This window comes from Bactrocera tryoni, chromosome 3 (genome assembly GCF_016617805.1).
Source record: "Bactrocera tryoni isolate S06 chromosome 3, CSIRO_BtryS06_freeze2, whole genome shotgun sequence".
NCBI classification, from domain to species: domain Eukaryota; kingdom Metazoa; phylum Arthropoda; class Insecta; order Diptera; family Tephritidae; genus Bactrocera; species Bactrocera tryoni.
In genome coordinates this window covers 15,409,770-15,424,801 of record NC_052501.1, presented here as the reverse complement: position 1 = coordinate 15,424,801, position 15,032 = coordinate 15,409,770, and the positions used below count along the sequence as shown (strand labels likewise).

Here is a 15,032-nt window from a genome sequence, read left to right as displayed (position 1 = left end):
CTAAATTACTTATTTTCAAATTGGAAAACACTTTGGAAATTTGCTTTGCTGAATTAGGTGGCAACTCTATTTTTGATTTTAAAATTTCTGCAGTTATTGCTTCTTACATTCAAATTACTTATTTTCAAATTACAAAACACGTTGTAAAAAATTGTAACAGATGGCAATATTACGAAAAATATCTGTAACAAAAAACTTTCTTTAACTGTTTAGCTTGATGCCATTGATCTAGTATTTCAAGTTTCTGAAAAATTCAGTAAGTTATTATTTTTCAAACAGGTGGTAACCCTCCACAAAAAGTTCGTAACTGCAAAGCTTTGTATTGCTAGAATCATTTTGTATGAAATATAACTCACTAAACTTATCAAATTTGTTAAAGTGAAAATTTGAAATAGATGGCAACTCTACAAAAATATTTTTCACTGTAAACTTGCTTAAACCTCACAGTTATGTTAATATTTTAAGTTGTCTTTGTATATTATTTGATTTTTTTAAATTAAAATTTTCAGTAAGCTGGCAACAGACTAATTCATTTCCAAAAAAATAATTATTCTGAGTTCCTTCTTATTTTACCTTTGATTAATTTCTCTTAGAATCTTATAATTAGCTAATATTTCGTGACAAATGATTACCCAAAATTTCACTTTATAATATGACAAACTTTCTTTGTGCAACCTACCCTCTTCATAACCGAAAGTTCACCATTCGATTATAATCTATTGTTTGGTGATCCATTTATTTATATTTAAAGTTTAATCATACGAATTATCTTGGTTACATCTTCTAGTTTAAACCCTTACCATCAGAATTATCATATCTTCTCTACCATCGAACTTAGTTATTCATTTTTTCTGTAATTTCAATCTCATTTTATTTTTTTTCCTGATAGTAGTTATTTTAGTTAATTTTCTATGAAATTCTACCATAATATTTTGAGTGAGTAATAATATCCTCTTTTAATACTCACTCAAATATTAGTTCTTCTATCAATTCGGCGTTTCACAAAATTCACTGCAATTCCCCGGCCCAATACCCGCAACGCACGATTCGCTTACAAAAGCTCTCACGCAGAGAGTCGGCAAATAAGTATATTGGCACTTCGCATAAGAAAGTTGCTGACGAAGCTATGAGTACGAGGTATACTTCTGCTTACGAGAAGGAACTCGTATCGTGCGGGCATTGGCCTCGTGAGCGTGCTGCCAACGTCGCTGTCGCTGCGAAAGGCAAATGCAGCCTACAAACGCTTACAAGGTGCAGTGAAAAAGGAAAACAAAGGCAAAATAAAAGTGTAATACAAAAACAAGTGGAAGAGAGTCGGGAAGGAAATTGCGGTGTATTATATTTATAAAGATTGCTGAGAAAGAGAGTGTTGGGAGAAGGGAATTGAATACAACCGCGAAAAGCACAGCCGACTGGCCATGCCGGAAGCGCGCCTCCAATGGGAATGCATTTGCGGGATTTGATTTTTGATGGCGTCATTGCAGTCGAGTGCACAAATTCCGAGCCAAAAGGTACACACATACTCATACAAAACCAAAATGCCGGCTATGCGTCGCTGCTGCTGGCATTCACAAAGCCAGCTGCAACAGCGACTGCGGCAGCGCGTCGACGACCGACAGCAGGAGGAAAAGACCACAAGTAGCTGCTTTCAACTAGCGGAACATTCATTTCGGAAAATTCAGTTCATAGCCGACACACAACGCGTGCAGACGACGATCGAAGCTAACGGCAAATATAAAAATATAATTATATTTTTTTTTTTTGGTGAAAAGGCAAATTGCCGCAGAGTGTCTAAATATATGAATGTGTGTGTGCGCACATGTATAAGCGTTATTCTAAATATAATATGTGAATATTGAGCAAGGCAAGGCGTAAAAAAAAATTAAAAAAAAAAAATACAACAACAGCAACAAAAAATTAGAGCACCGGTGTCTATTTTCGAAGCAATAATTTCACAAATTTAAGCGAAAAATAATAAAGGAAAAGTAAAATAGAAAATTCACGCACTAGAAAAGCAACAACATCAGGCAGACGAGCACGCAAAAACGATTATTGAAACATTGTAACGGTAAGCGGAAATTGCACGGCACTCAACGGACGTTTGTTTTGGCCGTTAACGGTTTATATTTTGCGAACGTGAGTTTGGTCGCTGGAAAGCGCATTCGCCGGCGCCGCGATTGTGGTTTATGTGCAGTGAATTTAGTGGCAAGAACACACACCGGCAAATACACCGCTAAATAGTTGAAAAAAAAATATACAAAACAACGCCAAAAACCAGTTTTTGTTGTTGTTGTGGAAGGTGGCAAGCATTTCAAATTTAATTTTTTTTCAATTTTGCGCGTAAAATCGTGAGCACTCGCAGCTGCGTGTACGTGATTCGAAAAGTAAGTGTTTGTTTGCTGCAGCATTAAAGAATAATGTGGCAACCCTGTAATTGAAATTGATTATTTTTTAGTAGAGATTCGACAAAGAATTGCAAAAGTACCTCTGTGGCGTAAAATACAGTGCACTAATGGCACACTGTGGCCAACAAAAAATAATTAAGCGCCGTTACTAAACGGCAATAAATTGCAGCAATGAAAAGCGCTTTACAAAATTGCTGCAAGAATATCATAAAAGTTTGTCATTTTTAAATTCAATAAAAGATCAAAAAATCGGTTGTTTTCAACACGTTTTTTCTGAGTATAAAAGAAATGTATTGAGAAATAATAATACACAATATTTGTTTTAATATTTACTTTAAACATTATAACAAAAATAAAATCTATCTAAAAATAAAATATAAAAGACTTCAGAATCTTTTGAAAAATATTATTATTTAGACACGATAACTGTGAATATTCGAAAATAAAATAAATATTTTTAACTGCTATTTCATTACAAGCAAATTTATGAAAACATTGCCTTTAAATCAACGTTTCAAAACCATGAAACTAAGAAATAAAAATTATCAAAAATCTGTTTCGCAACAGTTATCGTCAGTTGGTAGGCAATATTAAGCCCCAAAGTGTGTTTTTGTCATTAAAATGTAATTGACTGGTATCTCTACTTTATATCCTATTCAACAAAAATTGTGAAACTATACTTTAAAGTATTACGCTATACGAAAACAACAAATTTTTTTCAGACTATTGAAGCAAACCATTTTTTTAACACAGATTGAGTCACAAGTAAATAAACTAAATTTCCCTGTTTTTTTAAGTTAATCTTCAAAGTCGACATATTCGCCTACAAAATTCGAGCTTATTTAAAACGCCATTATTAATTATAATCTGTAAATGATTCAAAATTCAAATATATCACTATGATCAAAAAATAGTAAGACTTTGTTCATAATTTGAAAATTCATACCTAATTTATTTTTCAAAATCTATGTCGGTCTTTCAAAGTTATCCCCTTTGTCGCAAATGCACTTGTGCCACTGTTTTTTTCAATCCTCGAAACAGTTGTTAAAGTCAATCTCCGGAAAAGCCTTCAATTCTGGTAGCGATTCACGTTTAATGTCTTCAATTGACTCAAAACGATTTCATCTGAGCGGTCATTTGAGTTTGCTAAACAGCCAGAAGTCACACGAAGCTAAATCATGCGAATACGGCGGTGCTGGTTGAAAACTTCGCTAAAACTCATACTTCCAGCTTCTTTTTTTCGAACAGCTTCATGTAAGCGACACATAACACATAAATATTACTCTTTGTTGACTGTTTGGACAATCGCATCTCCATAATCGAAGAAAACTGTCAACATAATTTTCAATTTTGGCCTTCTTCGGCTTCGGCTCATATTTACCAAATATATGACCGATTGATGAGCTGTTCTGGGGCTTTTATACGTATCATGAAATTCTGGAATTCGAAAAGCATTGTTTCACAAACGTTAACGCGTCGTTGTATTTGGAAAAATTTTGAGATTTTGGAAGAGCCAATCGTTCTTTCACCAAATGATCTTTCAAAATGCTTTTCACTGATCTTTCTGATATTCCAACGTCGACAGTAAGATCTTAGTCTTAGTCGTCGATCCTCAAGCACCAATTTTCTAATTTTATTGACGTGTTGATCACCAGTTGATGCTGTTGGCACTCCTCGACGTGGTTCGATTTTAAGGCGTTCTCACCCCTCTTTGAATAATTTTTACCAATCAAAAACAAAAGGCAAAGTCCTTTTCTGACATTCTTAAAGATTCGGCACCAGAAACTTGATTACGCATACGAAATTTAATAGAAATTCTCTGTATACAATCGTATACTAAACACTAATTATTGTTTTAATGTGACATTTGGCACTGACAGCCATGCAAACCTAAAAAAAATAAATTTCGACTAAGGAGATAAATACAGATTTAATACAATCTTATTGGATAAATCTTTCTTTTCAAGGATTTCGAGTTTTGAAAGTCTTTCATCACTATTCTGAAACTAAGAAACAATTATTTATGAAGCAAATATATCTGTACGAATATTAATATATGTATAATACTTACGGAAACTTAAACAAATATGGCTGACACACAGTAAATCAGTCATATGATTACTTCTTCTGGGTTTTACAAATTTTAAGTATTTGATTTTGAAAAACATGGAAAATAAAAGAAATTAAAACAAAATTTTAAATTTACACAAAATAATTAAGAAAAGATGTGTCAAGAGTGTTTTGTTAGACATGTGGTTTTCAATATAAAATAAATAATAATTTTATGTTTTATCTTATATTATGTCTTGAAAATGATTTCGAGCAAATGAGCGCCGTGATAGTTTCGAAAAAATTCCAGCCGAGAGGCCTAATTTTCTGGCACTTTTCGCAGCAATTGAGCCGTAATTCAACAATAATGCGCCGAATATTCTTTTCCTAGGTGTCAATATGTTTCCAGCTTATCTATGTGGACAAGCGATTTCAAATAACTATACATAAAATAGTCCAGTGGTCTTAAATTACACTATCTTGGAGGTCACGCCACAGTCCCACGACGCGATATAATGCTCTCACCAATAAGTTGTTTCAATAAATTGTTTTTTTTCGTTGGCTGCCACACAGTAGCGTCGTCTTGTTGAAACCAGAGATCGTTCAAATCAACATTCTCCTATTCAAGCACGAAAAAATCATTGAAATATAATAGTAAATTAAAAAAAATGGACCAATGTTTCACTTAGTCCATAGAGCAGCCCAAAGCACACATTAAGTTTTGAGTATTAACAAAAAGTGACTTTATAAAGATAAAATAAAAATAACAAATAAGATATTTAAAAGTAGCTTAAACGCTGAATGAAAATTTCTAATAAAAATCAGAATCCGTGGCCGTCTCAATTTTGGCTCATTCATAGAACGAGCGACGTGCTTAATGGTTTTCGGGTTCAACTCACGGGTTGAACATTGAAAGCCCAAAGACCAAGAAAATTTCGCAAAATCTTCCATAAAGCGGATGTACACAGTTTAAATTGTTACTTGAGATCATCTCGTCCACGTCTTTTTTGATACACTGCTCCACAGCAGAAAACAATCGATAGATAGTAAGCACAAAAATTTAGGATTATGGTAATACCAAGAGGAAGAGGTACATTTGAGGATTATTTAATTTGTTTTGTTTTTTTTTTAATTTTTTTTAAGCAAAGCCTTTTTAATATCTTCAAAAAAAATGATGTAAGGGTTTAGTTGCCTTATTGAGCTTCGAGACTCTCATATTATCCAACTTTGATGATGTTTTACATTTTTCTGTAGTTCCAATAATATGTTATATGAAAATATGTTCAAAAGGCATAGTTTTAGTGCACATAAAACAAAATTTTTTGCCAGCTTGTGTAAATCATAGTTTTTCAAGACCATATCGTCAACCAAAAGCAAAAACACGTTTCATCAAAAAAAATCGAAATTGAGACTTTCATTGCTTATGATTCACTACATATATGTAGCATAACATATAGAGCTTGCACTGTCAGATATAACCGGTATATAACCAATAAATAACCAACATATAACCATCTTATAACCAAAACTCAAATTTTGTTTCAATATGAGTGGTTTCTATTATAGCCTTTTTTCTTCGCCTTTAAACTAATGAAAAGTGCTGTTACGTTATGTTGCAATTAGGTACCGATATATAGCTTGGTGTAAACAAATTTGTAGAATTTTGTGTTATTTCAAAAAAAATAAAATAAAAATTTAGTTGTTACAAACAAACGGATAGAAAAGAACTCCTTTCCTTTTCTTTCTTGAAATTTACTCGAAACAAAAATTTATTGCAAATCAAAAATATTTCTGTTTAACTGCGTTCGTCTCTGGCCTACCTATACTTGCATTAATTTAGAAATTATTTGAGAGAAATTTGTGATTTTCCAAAAATTTTATCAAACATGTGTTGTATTTACCTCATTTTAAAATTAAATCAATCAGCTAGGAGCTATCTTTCTTTGTTTAATTATGCACAAGACTCATGTTTATGTGTTTTACATACACGAATCACTCCATTGGAATTATAAACACTGAGAATACAGTTTAACTGCCAACAAATATTCTAACGGGCTTCAACACAGCTTTCAATTAGCCATAAATGCAGAATTTCAATGCAAAATAGTTTCGAATTGGCATTGTTGTATTTGGTTATAATCAAGCAAGTTTGAATATGCAGGCAAAGCTTCACCACAAATACATATGCACACTTGTATGTGAGTTGAACGAATTGAACTCAAAATTGGAGCGCATGCAACAATTGGTTTCACACACGCACACATACAACATACTACTATACATACTTGCAGACATATTTTCACATTTTCATACATATTCACTGCTCAACGCGCTGGGTTGCGCTCAAAAGCAGACTACACAAAACAAAGCCATATGAAAACACACATTACGTATACGCAGCGCACAACCGCAAATACAATATTACCATAAACTACAAATATTCTTACTATTGTAAAAGTTTCACTGTCCTCTTTTTTATTATTTTTATTCATTTTCATTTTTGCTCCGAAAAGTTCATTGCGCCAGAGCCACAAGTCGGCGCTGCGCACATAAATGTGGTTGAACCGCAAGCAATTAGCACGCACATGTGAAAATAAACAAGCTAGAAAAACACAATTAAAGGGTGTCACACGAGTTCCATAAGCTGTAAGAATGTATAAAATAACTCAATGGCTTTCGTGTGCGAGGATAATTATGTTGTTAGTCAACAACTTTTTGTGGCTTCGGCAGTCTGTCAAGCGACGCAATAACAACAAATGAATAACAATAACTGTGTGTGGCAACAAAAAACTTACAAAAACAATAACAAAGCACTACGCAGCTTTTATTGTAACACCAAAGGCAGGCATGTTGCCGTCATAAAAGGTTTGTGGCCCCACCAATTCTGTTATATGCGTGTGCCTGTGTATGTACAACACACACACATACATAAGCGCCAGTGTTCCAATTCATTAAGCACGTTAATTGCAATATTCGCTTTTATCTGCGTGGCGTACGGCCACTTCACTTTCAGTTTGCCTTGCTTTTGTTTGCGTTCAGTGACTTCTCAAGCTTCTGCGGTGGCGTTTTCGGCGAATAGTGCGGCATTCAAGTGTTGTCTGTCGCATCGCCTTGGTGATGACTCTTCCTTGTGCTAACTTGTGGCTTCAGCAGAGATTTTTATTGTTGTCTTTATGCATGCTCTAAGTGGAATGCAAAGAATTCACTAATTTCCGAAAATATTATTTTTGCTCAATTTCCACTCGACTGCATTTCAAACATCTTCACGAATAATTAAGCACATCGAGACTTTGCTGGGGTGCCAAATGGCTGTAAAGGTATTTAGTAGTATTTTATTGACTGTAGTGTGGTAATAGAGCGGGGAATAAGCTTAAAGGTTATTTCAAGTAGTAAATTCGCACTGAAAAATTTAACCTTTTATGGACAATACAAGAAAAAATTTTTCTTTTCTGTATGACAGCTATATGCTTTAATGCTCCGATCTGCACAATATCTTTGCAGGTTATATCAATGCTTTGGCAAATATTATACTCGAAATTTCATGCGAATATCTCGTCAAATGAAAAAGTTTGCCATACAAGCGATCAATTTCGAGCGTTCAATTTATATGGAAACTATATGCTATAGTGGTTCGCTTTAAACAAATTCATCGGAGATTGTAGCTTTGACTTATACAATAATTTATGTGATGTTTCGTAAAGATGACTTGTAAAATAAAAAAGTTTTTCATACAAGAACTTCATTTTGTTCGATCAGTTTGTATGACAGCTATGTGCTAAAGTGCTCCGATCCGAAAAACATTTTAGGCACGTATAGCGCTGAATTTTATAATAATTAGTGCCGAATTTGGTTAAACTAGCTTGTCATATAACACGTTTTTTTATACAAGAACTTGATTTTTATCGTGCAATTTGTATGGCAGCTATATGCTATAGTGGTGCGATATCAGCGATTTCGAACAATGAGCAGCTTCTTGGAGAGAAAAGAACGTGTGCAAAATTTCAGATCGATATCTTGTTTACTGAGGGACTCAGGTACATATGAACAAACAGGAGGTTACACCGACGTATGTGGCTAAGCTTCGTGACAAACTTAACATATTTTGTTCAGACTGTAAAAGCTTCTCATTGGATAGTAGAAGATGATATAGGAAATAGTTTACTACTTTTCATATTTAGAGTAGCGTTAATGTTCACCAGATCTCTGCCTCTCTCTATAATAGAAAAATCCTTGCCATTAAAATATGCGTAACCTGCCATCTTGGTCGAAACTGCTTTTATATAGCCTAACGCCGATATAATCTTGACTCTTTAAGAGGACAGTTCGATTGCTAATTTCGACGCCTTCTATTGAAAAATAAATCGCTGCTTATATCTATATAACTTTTCAATCGATTTTAGCTGCTTCGAGGCTTCAGTATACGTCGCTCTTCTTCCACTTCTTAGTACTGAAAATCCAAATATGTTTGTAATTCTGTAAGAAGTTTCCTATAAAACTTATATTTATAAACAGAGATTACAGAGACTTAAATTTTAAAGAAAGTTACTCATACGCCATGGGGCATTAATATCTTTACTAAGTTTTGTGCTAATAAAAATTACTCTTCTTCATTTGTATTGATTATTTTCGACAAGTTTCAGTGTTTGGAAAAATCTCATATTCAATATACAAATCTCCAATAAAACACTCAATCTTTGAGGCACAGGTCACAGAGACTTAAGCGGGGAGCCTGCTTTAGAAGCTTCAAAAAATCGATTTTTTTTTTTGCTTAAATCTATTTAAAAATAATCTAAGAATAAGTCCCCAAAGTTATAGATGGGAATTCGAAATATTTTCGAAGCTAGAAGGGAAATAGTGACCGAGCCTCTAACAGATGTATTAGCGTTTGGACAGAAAGCGAAAACTTTGACGCGCGATTTCTCGGTTTTTCACTTTTACGATTTTTTTTAATTGGCGGGCAGGATAGAGAAAAAACTAAATATCGTATGGAATTGGGTCTAATTTTATTACCTTTGGCATTAAATTATCGTCTATTTTAACTAAAGAGTCAAGTTTGAACATATTTTTAAACAACATATTTATTTTTGGTCAAAAACCACTTTTTTTCAATTTTTCATTTTTTTTTTTTTAAATTTTACACTTTCTTTACAATTTTTTTAGTTTAGCGAGAAAATAAATTATTATAAAAAAATATGAATCTGTTTGAATGTTTTGTTTCCGATAGAAATTGCGACCTGCATCCTGCCCGCCGTTCGGCAAAGGCAATTGCTTCCCAGAGGCAGAATATCAGAGATTTCGTATACAAAAAATTTGTGAATGATGTTTAAATATATAACTATAAGCCCTAGAAATTTCGCATTAATCAATTATTTTTTTCCCTTCCAAAAAAAATCCTCAAAAAATCAATTTTTTTAAGCCTCTAAAGCAGTTAACATTTTTTGTTTATTCCAGGGCGCAATAAACAAAAAATGTTACTCATACGCTAGGTTGTTCAAATAACTTTAATGAGGTTAGTACCAATAAAAGTTAATCTTCTTCATTTGTATCGATTATTGTTGACAAATTTCCCTTATGAGAATAATCTTATGCTCGATATACAAAGCCAAAACAGATCGAAACTCGTCTAAAATATATTTTATCTAAGGCCCATACTCAAAGTTCATATATGAAGCCGTTCCTGTTCATTTTTTCTATATTAATTAAACTTATTTGCTCCCTTCTTTACTTCTGAAGTCAAATCATTGATAAATATCTTTCAAAAAATATCCCAAAATAACTTTAAAAATATTTTATAATAACAAAAATCATTTGAAAACTGAGAAAAACTATCTTCATCCGAAGCAATGCGTACATATAAATTGTTTACATTATTTTATTATTTTTTTTCTTTTTGTCAACGTCAGCATTTCAATTAAATTTATTCATGAATTTAAAAAACATTCTATATAATTCTTAAAATATTTCACGACAATGAAAAAAATTCAAAACAATTTACATTCAAAAAAAAAAATATTTCGCCATAAATCACTTGAAATTCAACAAATTTAATTTTACATACAAATATACTCTTTCTTTTCTGCCAAATATGCTAACTTGGCCTCTAACACAGCAGTCAACGCGCTGCACAACAAATTCCAATGAGTGCACATTTCTCAACGTTGTTGTTATTGTTTGTGCAAACGCATTATTACTCATAACACTACTCATAGTTATCTATGCAGCAAAGTGGAATGCCGAGGCTTTCAAGAATTTCTTCTGTGATAAATGCACAAAATCGCCTACACACCATGCAACACAATGCCGTTATGGCTTTTGATTCATAGTTGCAACTACTCGGAGATGCGCTGCGGCAAAGTAGGCCATTTCTGAGGCATAGATTTATTTATAAACACACAAAAAATAGATAGGCATGTTTATAGTTAAGTCTGAGTGTGTGTAGGTGTGTTGGGAGAAGGTGAAAGTGTTGTTTGTTATATGGATGACACATCTTGGGATGTGGGTGTGAGGTAGGCGCAGGTGAAAATTGTGAAATTGTGCTACGAGGCCTTTCAAAGCATGTGCTATGATATGTTTTCTGGGAAGTTCTATTATCATTTAATAGACATTTTTAGAAACATGCACAGCTTAGTCTTTGTTGTATAAAATAGAATATTGTACAGCGCGCTGAAATGTATGCTATAAAATTTTATTTTTAATTTTTATAATCTTTTCTCAATCCATGCAAAATTATAAACATACCATATTTACAAAATTTTTTTTTAATAAATTAAAAATATTTATAATTTTCCACATAAATTTGCCTCACTCTCTGCTCCCTGTATATTTTCATTTCGATGCGTTTGAAGGCCATATTTGCACAGAAAATTTCCGAAATATTTCACTTGAGAGCGTCCGTTCACTCAACCACTACTCCAAGGCTCCGCTCTTTTCCACATTTTTGGCAAATATTTGGTGAAAATAACTGCTAGTTAGATCTGCAGAATGCCACTGCCAATTGCAATGCTGCAATGCGAAGAATGGTGCGCTTGCAGCTACTTGGCGCCGGACGCCCAAGAATGTGCAACAAAATGTCAATGACCAGTTGCAAGATAAATGAATACAATGAAATGGACGAGATGTGGAAATGTGAAAAGGAAAAACTAAAATTGAAGCTCCGTTAAATGTGCTGACAAACACACCCAAGAATATATAGCAATGTGTATATATGTATGTGTTTATGACAGAAGCGCTTACTTTATACTCTAATGCAATAGTTTTACAAAAGAGCAGCACTTTATTGCATAGCAAATGCAATTTATTATATTAGTGGTCATTGATGGCAATAAAATTGAAATATTTGTCCAGCAAAATGCGAAATTTTGATATTATGCGACCGCAACGCAGTGGTGGCCAACAATATTGTCAGAGATTTATTGTGATTGGCACAGTGTAGCATTTTTCAAGACGCTATGGTACGTTTCTTACAGAAAATAAGCTATAAAATTAAAAATAAAAATAAAATTTAAAAAAATTAAATAAATGCTACAAACATAATGTAAATAAAATAGAATTATGCATTAAAATGAAAAATTAAATAAGTTACTAGTAACATAAAATTAATCTAATTAATTATAAATAAAAATTATAATTAAAGAAACTAACTATAATTATTAATTATAAAAAATTAAAAATTTAAATAAGTAATAATTAAACAAAATTTAATAAAACTGAATCGAACTTAAAAATCAAAATAAATTAAAGAAAAATTAAAATAAAATTAAAATATAAAATAAAAATAAAATTAAATAAAATAATAATAATTAAAATAAAATAAAATATTAATAAGAAAATATTAAATTTAGTATAAAATAAACTGAATAAAATAAATTTTAATTAAAACAAGAAAAAACGGACCTGCAGCGCCGATCCGTTGAGATACCTGTTAGGTTCGCCCTCTTAACCTAACATAACCCAACCTAAATAAAACGTTAGCTTCAATTACAACGAAGATCTAATACACTTACAGATGCATATTTTATAGCATAAAAGCACATCATGATTTGTTGATCTGTATGGCTATGGCTTGTTATAGTAGTCCGATCTGTAAAAATTTTTTCGGAGATTCTAGAAAGGCAACGCTACAACAATATTTCGCGCAGATGAGTATGCATATCTTCAAATTTACAAGTTATACATACAAGCATATGGCAGCTATATGCTGCAGTGCTCCGATATCAACGGTTCCGACGAATGAACTGTAAAATTTCAGATCGGTTAGTCAAACTGAGGGAATAGTTCGCATAACGGACGAATGTAGCTAAATGAATCATGTTGATAGTTTGGCATAACGTAAAAAAATAGGGAGAAATATAGTGTTTCTTCAGCATTAGCAATTTAAAGAGGTACTAAAAGAGCGGTAACTCTTTGTGGCACATCGTCAGATATATACAATTCAAGTAAAGTATATTATATATATCACATAGGGATTCTTTTCGAACTAATATTGAGTAAATTCCAGCCATCTTTTGCACGCTATAAAACCTATTCGTCTCAGTAAGACCCTCCGAAAAATCACTGAATTTCGAGAATTTTTTTATGATGTTGAAATCAACTAACCAACTAATAAATTGTTGCTATGACACGCATAAACAAAAGTTCCTATACGTTGTATACGATTGCGTCCGCAATTTTTATCTAAAGCAAAAATTTCAAAAATATTATAAATTTGTAGGAAAGTCACTTTCGCGATATGAAGAGCTTTTCTTCAAAAACAGAAATATAAGCTTCCATAGCGCGATAGCGAATGACGTTAAAAGTGTTCTCAGCAAATTGGAGCTAGATATCTTCAAAACTCTAGCTTTGAAAGTGGAAAGATTGCAGTCGAAATGTTCCCCACCTTGTTCCCTTTCTACAAGAAACGCTGTAGCGGCTTTAGAGAGATTAGCAAAACAAAAGAGAGGCGCATTGAAGCCTTTAATGTTTTCACATTTCCCTAAAGATTCATCGATTTATAAGTTGACTAGATGCTTAAGAGGTTAGGTCGATGTAGATTTTTAAAGCAAATCGATTTGTTTTGGCTTAAAGTACACTTTAGGGTTATTTGAATCTGCGGTGCACTCAAAACTAAATCAAATATGGCACTCAATGCCACTCTGCAAGTAGATCCTATGGACATAGAAGGTAGGTGCTGCGGCAATTGCAAATAAGACGCAGAAAAACTGGATATCACATCAGCAATACTCTAGATTTTTTCAGAACGGTTTGACAACTTTATCGATATCCCAGTACTCCGTCATAGCGAAATCGATGAAAACGGCAAACCCGTAGAGATTGCTATAGAGAGTGTACCCTTACCCCTGTTCCATCAGAGTCAATGGATCTATCATTAATTTGGCCATCGCTGGTCAAAAACCAAAACTTTTGTGACTGTGAGACTCTGCTGGTTTAAAGTGGAACGCAAGAGGTCCGCTGAACTTCTTGCTCTTAGCAAAGTTTATCTCGCTGCCATGGCAACCATTCTAACTGGGCACTGTCCAATAGTCCTATCTTATCGCTGTATAGGAAAAGCCGAGAGTGGAATCATCTCAACATTTTCTTCTTTACTGTAAAGCGGCTACCAGACTGAGGTTGAAACATCTCGGTAGAAACAATTTCGGTAAATCTGATGAACTTGCTAGGATTGATGTTAGCTGGCTTTACAAATTTCTGAAAGGCTTTAAGCGCTTCGTCGTCCAATGAAAGTCTGGTGATCTATGTCTAGGAGTTTTGGTAGACACTAGCAATCAGTGTTTGCAGCTGTTAAGCGTAATCCTGAATCACCTTCCTTTGGAACCAGGATCAGCTCTACGGCCTAACCTCACCTAAGACTTTAAAGTCCTAAAAATAAAAGAATATAAATTTCGATGTTCCCAATTCTCTTAAAGAAAAAGCACAGAAACTTCAAATTGAATGAAGAATGTCTATTATATAGTAATTCGAAAGAACGTTTTTTGGCATTTATTTTTTGAAGATCATTTCTCTCAAACGACTTATATTGTCCATCCGTTGAGTTCAATTTTCGCTGACTCGTTCGAGCATTTTGAATGGTAACTGGCGAATGACACGCGTGATGTTTTACTTCAAGGCCGGAATCGAAGCGGGATTGTCCGCTTTTATATATCCGCACAGAAAAAAGTCCAACGATGTGATATCACACGATCTTGGTGGTCAATAGAACGGCCCAAAACGTGAAATTATCTGCTCATCGAAGGGTTCTTTCAATAAACTCAACAATTGATGTGTTGTTGGGCAGTGGCGCCGCCTTGTTGAAACCAAATGTCGGACCGTTGATTCCATGGGCCTACAAAACACACTAAACCGCTATAATTTCTGGATGAAATGGCAGCTCTTGAATCTCTTCAGATTGCTATTCGTCCCAAATGTGACAATTTTTCTTCTTCACTTACCCATTGAGCCAAAAAATGGGCTTCATCGCTGAACAAAATTTGGCTCGAAAATGTCGGATCTTCTTGGAACTTTTCAGGAGCCCTTAGAGCGAAGCGATATCGTTTGGGTCGAACTTTCAATTTAAGATTTCGACGTAAAATGCGTCAAGTCGTT

General features: G+C 33.5%; 1 protein-coding gene across 3 annotated transcripts in view; it reads left to right on the top strand.

Moving 5' to 3' along the window:
• The first annotated feature begins 1,701 nt into the window (after positions 1-1,701).
• Positions 1,702-15,032, top strand: part of LOC120771560 (GTP-binding protein RAD) — a 159,965-nt gene continuing 146,634 nt past the window's right edge. For all 3 annotated transcript variants that reach the window (XM_040099623.1, XM_040099624.1, XM_040099622.1), the window contains exon 1: positions 1,702-2,384. The gene's annotated coding sequence lies outside the window, so the exon portion shown is untranslated. The remainder of the gene's footprint in view (positions 2,385-15,032) is intronic.